This window comes from Solanum pennellii, chromosome 9 (genome assembly GCF_001406875.1).
Source record: "Solanum pennellii chromosome 9, SPENNV200".
Classification (NCBI taxonomy): Eukaryota; Viridiplantae; Streptophyta; class Magnoliopsida; order Solanales; family Solanaceae; genus Solanum; species Solanum pennellii.
The window spans coordinates 66,405,721-66,412,189 of NC_028645.1; the positions used below are offsets into that span (position 1 = coordinate 66,405,721).

General features: G+C 31.9%; 1 pseudogene; it reads left to right on the forward strand.

The window, feature by feature from the left end:
• The first annotated feature begins 847 nt into the window (after positions 1-847).
• LOC107030302 lies at positions 848-5,106 on the forward strand (annotated as a pseudogene).
• Positions 5,107-6,469: the final 1,363 nt, after the last annotated feature.

Consider the following 6,469-nt stretch of genomic DNA (forward strand, 5'->3'; position numbering starts at 1 on the left):
ATAAAAAGTTATGACTTTCCCATAAGGTTGTGATTTTTTGAAGGGCTGAGCGTCTTTCTGATAAGTAACAACAGAAGCCATTCACACTATCATCTATTCTTCATAAATAGATGGGTTTCTCTTATTTTTCAATAACTAATTTTTAACTTCATTCTTTTCTACTAAATATAGTATTCTAAGTGAATTTTACTGTTGTTTACTGGTTTGCTGACACCGTGGTTTTATGTATTAATACATAACATTATTCTATTATGAGAGGATATATTCCATCAACCATAAGTACTTGAGGGAACTACTTTTTTTATGGAAATATTTTGCTTTTAGTGGGGTCAAATTTGTTTTTTGAGAAAATATTTTGTTTATTATTTTTATTTTTTTTCAAATTCTATTTTCTTTACTTGTTTTAAGTTTCTATTTTTAAAAAAATCTTTAAATTTTGTCGTTTCTTACAATGTTCTTCAAAAGTATTTTTCTAAAGTATCTTAGTAATATTTTCACACCTAAGGTGGCTTTGAAGTTTAGGTGTTTATGTCAGGCATGTTGCATTATACACAAACATTCTAGTGATCAACTTTGATGTCTCCTTGGGGGGATAGTGTATTTTTAGCTGATGCCAAAAGTTCTTACATTTATCATTATATGAAGAATAACTTCTTCGGAACAAACATTTGCTATCTTGTTTTTGCTGAAGAATATGCCTAACTTTTTGCTTTTCTCCTTTAGCTGTTTTTTCCTCCAATATTTTATAGCCAAAATTGTTTGATTTCTACTGTGGAATTTTGACGTTCCTTATTTTTATGGTTTCATTCTTCTATTTAAAACAATAGAATTAGAGATTTCCAGCTAAATGTTTGCCAAGGAGGAGGTTGGGGAGAGCCGTGCACATGTTTTATATAATGGGAGTGCTTCTAGAATCAGTGAAAATGGGCTTGAAATTTATCCTGTTTATGAGTGTGACTCTGGTGAAGGCTTACCATATGCTCTTGTAGATTTTCCAAATGGTGGTGATAAGTGGGGTTGGCGGGCAGGGAAAAGAGTTTCAAGTTCAGGTACCTTTAGAGATAGATATTTGTTTCTTCCGAAGCATTTCTAGGCTCCAAATGGTGGACAAACAAAATGCTTTTCGAAAGTAATATCTTTGTTGAAAAGTATGTTCATTCTGAGTATCCTGACATGGATATGAACCAATTTTTTGCGTCATTTAGTTGGATAATTCTTTCGATGAAGTCGCCATGCTCAAAAGGTTAGCTTTTTGGTATATAGCATGTAGATATTTATTTGGTTGTTTGTTTCAATTTAAAAAAACACTTACCACATCTTTTTATTTACCTGATGCCAAATTAGTTTTCTTTTAATCAAAAATTGATTTTTACTCAGATATGATAGAGAGGACTACATCTTTAGGGACAGAATTGCAGTCTTTACTGTCTGATTTTCCTATAAGAGCCATTACTTGTATTGCTGGTGACTAAATTTGTAGCAAATTTTCAAAAGAAAATCCTTTTCTGGCCATGGTTTGGGATATTTGTTGCAGTGAACCTGGTTTTTCCCGAGGTTATTATTTTATACTTTGCTTTAGAACTATGATGGGTACATTTTTGATGATGTGAAGCAACAATAGATGGATACATATGTGGATATGTTTCCTATCTAGATTGTGCTATACGAGGTTACATGGCTGGGAATGTTGGAGGAAGCATCAATTTAGATGCACAATATTTATGTCGATACTGTGATTCAAGGATGGATTTGGTTTCATATGCTCTGATGCTTATAAACACCTGCACATCTGTTTCTCTTTTGATGACATTGAAAAGTTTTTGAATGTTGGCATTTGTATTTTGCGTGGCTCACAAAAAAGAAGTGGAAAAGAGGTTTTGCATCATACTGAATAAATCAAGGCAAAGGTATAGCTAATTGATGAATAGTACTTTTTTCCCTTATGATTCTATCTGTTTTCCTTTTGAGTTTTACAGTTACAAGAATGATTAATTTGATAATAATATCAGCTTACAAAAGGAGTTTGCATTCAAGATGCATTCAAAAAGGAAGGTTTTGTGGATAGCACTAGTAACTTCTCTCCCCTCTCATCATCTTGTTTGTGTTTATCAGTTACTTTGACTTCAATATTTGTATCCGAGCAAGACATTTCATTACGTTTCTTTCTAAATCAATTGTGGGTCTTTCTGCTGGTACATTTCTTTGTAAATTACAATCTAATTTTGGAAAGAATATTGTACTACTATAGTGTCGAATATATGGAATGGATGTAATTTTTAGTTGGTTCTTGGTCGTTATAGTTATATTAGGAAGGGAAATTCTGCAATGTTTAAATTGAAATTTGGAACTTTTGTACTACGTTCCTTGACAATTTGAGAGGGCAAATGTTAGTCGATTATTGGCTAATGACGGATAATTTTTGAGGTTATTGATTAGGTGTGACTTACTATATAATATATGTTGTTGGCTAGAGAATGATTAGAAATTGTTTAAATTTTTTTTCTTAAAAGCTTAAGGACAAGTATGATTCGCTGTTCTAAAGATTGATTATTATGGGAACAAAATTTCTAGTAGATAATAATTTCATAACAATGATTACTTGAGGATTATGAGAAATTATTAATTACGATGTAGAGTAGAGAGTCGATCTTGCTTCTGCAATTTTACTTACGGGTGGATTGAATTTGACGAGTTCTTAGTTAGTTTCGATGTAATAAATTTTGTTATGGTGCTAGGTTTTTATAGAATGTTTTATATATTATTATAGATAATTAAATTTTAGGTGTATTAATGTATTATATAAAAATAATTAAATTAAGTTATTGAGAGGAAATAAGACTTAACTCTACACTTACTATTTGAGAAATACTAACCTTGATACATTAGTTGGTATAAAATTTTAGGAATTTGGTAATAGTAATATGAGTGTCTACGGATTGGTTTGCTGATATATTATGCATACTTGATAAATTGGAAACATTCTATAGCATTGAGAAAAGGAAACGCATCAGTGAAGTAGCTTGCTTGACTTCAAATCTTTGGTGGAGGTAGTTTATGGTTTATTTTATTTGATAGATAGACTCTTAATAGTGCTTGATAAACATGGAGTGATATGGTGAAGTTCCCGATTTACTTGATTGTATGTTTTATGATTGGTCTGAAATCCACAGATTCTCAAATTAATAATCTTGAGCCCTCTCTATCGAAGTGATGTTTTGAATAAAGAAGGATTGATAAAATATTTTTAATGCACTAAAAATTAGGGATAATAAATGATAATTTAACAATATTAATTGATCTGAGTTTCACGTTTCGATACTATTTTATTGATCAAAGTAGGGTCTTGAGAAGATTGAGTTTCTTTGAAGGGTAGAGTTTCCAAGGCTTTCAAGAAGTGAAAATTGGTGAATCCTCATAGCATCCGAGGACACCACCATTATGTTGTATTTTATGTTCTTTACTATGTTTAGACTTTTATGGGTTGTGACGCAACACAATTGTAGTTATGATGTCATAGATTGTTTTTGAGACGTTTGTTATATGTTTTATGAAATGATTCCGCATTATATTTTAAAGAAAAGTGTTAATTTCGACTACTTTTCATATTTATGCAATGAATAAGTGTCTAAGGTCTTGTATAAGACCTTGTAGAGGTCAAGTACCCCGTGTTCCTACTTGAAGGATGCCCTAACTTCTAGGATGTACATTGGATCGTTACACTCCAAGTTCTAGGTTATTGATGCACATTTCTGATGGAATGTTGATATCATATGTGAACACAGTGAATTGGTGATATATCTATTAAAAAAATTGAAGTAAAAATAATAACTATTGAAGGCTAGTAGGTCTGTTCTAACTTTGCCTATATGAAGACTTTTGAGTGAGAATTTAAATTTTCATTTCAGATAGAAGCAAGAGGCATGTAACACTAATTTACATGTTTAGTTGTTAGTATTAGTTGCACAACTCTTCATCTCTCACTTGATTATCTTTTTCATGGATATCAACATATTGGACTATAGTTGCTCCCTATTGAAATTCTAGAGGTTCATATATGACATGCTAAATATGATGGTTGGTGAAATTTTTATTTGTTTATGTCATAGTCCTGAAACTATGTTTTATCACATCGATAGTACTTTGCTTTACACTTATGTTGTATCTATAGTTTGGGAGGAATTTTCTTTATCAGGTTACAGACTCTTCGGTAATTTATAAAACAAAGATAGAACATTCTAGCTTCTGCTACAAGTTTGATTTTTGAACATCAGATAATAGGATCATATGTAAAGCCTCATGTTTATTTTCATTGCATGGGATGTGGTAAAATGAATGTGACATGATAACTGCTCAATGAGTGGCCAGAAATTACTTGTAAAACATACAAAACTCGAATACTTGTTTGATGAGTATTACAGTACATCCAATAGAGAATGCGCTAAGACATGGAATTCAGATGAAGTCAATAGTCAGTACTTTATATTGTGTTATGCTCAACTGTACATATAGCAACTAGCTTTTTCGGATTCCTTCTCTTTGGTGATCATACCTTCGATGATGTACTCCCCAACTTTGATGGTGAACTTTAAATTCCTTACGGCTCATTACTTAATGATGTGGTGCGAGTGAGCTATGTGATCCACTTGATGCCTTTTTTCCCAATTGTCTTCTTTTCCCTTCTCCTCAATATGGATGGCCACTTTTTTCTCTGTGGAATTCCTATTGCCTATGATAATCGCAAATTTGTTGTAGGCATAGCAACTCTCGTCTGTCTGGTATTTTTCGTAGCAAATTGTGTACCTAAGATCTGGGATGCCTTTCAGTTTACTGGCGCCACGACTACTGTCTTTGTTGGTTTCATTTATTCAGCTGCTATTGCCCTTATGTGAGTACCATCTTCGCTTTTCAACTATTTATCTGTAAACATTCTTACATACTTAAACTTAATTGTCCATGTTTGTCATTGATCACAGAGATACACATGGAATTGCATTCAAGAGGGACAGGCTAGTTTCATCGGTCATGATATTGTTAGTCATTTCCTCAAGTAGTGTGGCAATCTGCAGTGACATTTACAACCTTTTCAACAATGCAGTCGAAGCTTAGAAGAGCGCAATAGAGTTGGATTCTTTGGCTACATAAGGTTCACAGTCAATTGAACTTTCGGGTAAGTTAACTTATTCTTTGTTTCCTGATTGATGATGCCAAGTTAATTCCAAGAGAATATGAATATCAAGTTGATGATACATGGAACATGATGCTGGGATCGATCTATGTTCTGTATAGCAAAAAAAAATCGTATTCTACAAAATGGCTAACATTATGCAATTGAGAGCAATTGTATTTGGTTCTTGACAATTTTTCTTGATATGACTTTCACATAATTGTAACTTTTTATTCAAAGTGATGGAAGAGCTCAACAGTTAAAGTTGTTTTTTATTCTTTCATCTCATTTACATACTTTATTTTTTGGTGCTAAAAAGGTAAAAAAAATTATACTATATGTGGCGTACACTCAGTAAATCAATGACATTGTGATGGAGTTAAAGACTTGGATGAGGACCAAGCACTTTTCAGCTTTGATGTGGTAACATCACGGATCAACCTTTAGCTTGTTTTTATTTGTACAGTGCAGGATAAGTTGACGCGATAAATTTAAAATAAACTGTTGAAAGGGTCTTAAGTTTCGTTACACTGATTTGTACTTTTTACATAACTTAAATAACATTAATCGTGTGATCAATTGTAACCCCAATTATTTTTAGGACATGATGAAAGAGTAGTTGAGTAAAAGCAATACACGTGAGGAACAATCTCATGGTAGTGTTGCTGAGTAGGAACAATCTCGTGAAAGCTCTACTAGACAGGGTACTTGATTTTAAAGTTTTAAACTCATTTTATAAACATTAGCTTTTGAATAAATTCTTTTCATCTACATTGATTATTTTTACTAGGTTCCCGATCCCAAAAGTTACAATGAACAAGCACCTATAAACATTGCTCAAGGCGTTTATCATTCCTTATTTTTTTTTCTAAATCATCCTTCCGAATTCGTTCTTTTCTTGTTTTCTTGCAATTTTATCTTTTATAGGTCTCTTCTCTCATTGTTTTGTAAAACTTCTCAATTATGCTCCCTTTAATTTTTTCATACCGTATATTTTAGTAGATTAAATTTGATTTTTTGATCAACTTATCTTTCTCTTTTATTTCATGCAGCACAACAAGTTCCTCTACTGATCCTTCCCATATTACATATGATTGTGAGCCAAGTTGTCATACTCTCAGAGACTTAATTTTCTTGTCTATTCATTGTTGAATGCATTTTTTTAAAGCCAAGTTGTAATTCTTTTTTTGACCTCTTGACAAGAAAGTTGATGTATTAAGTTTAATTGTTTTTTCTTGACGTTGTTTGAGTTTGGTTATTCTTTCTATTACTATATACATATATATATATATACATATATATATA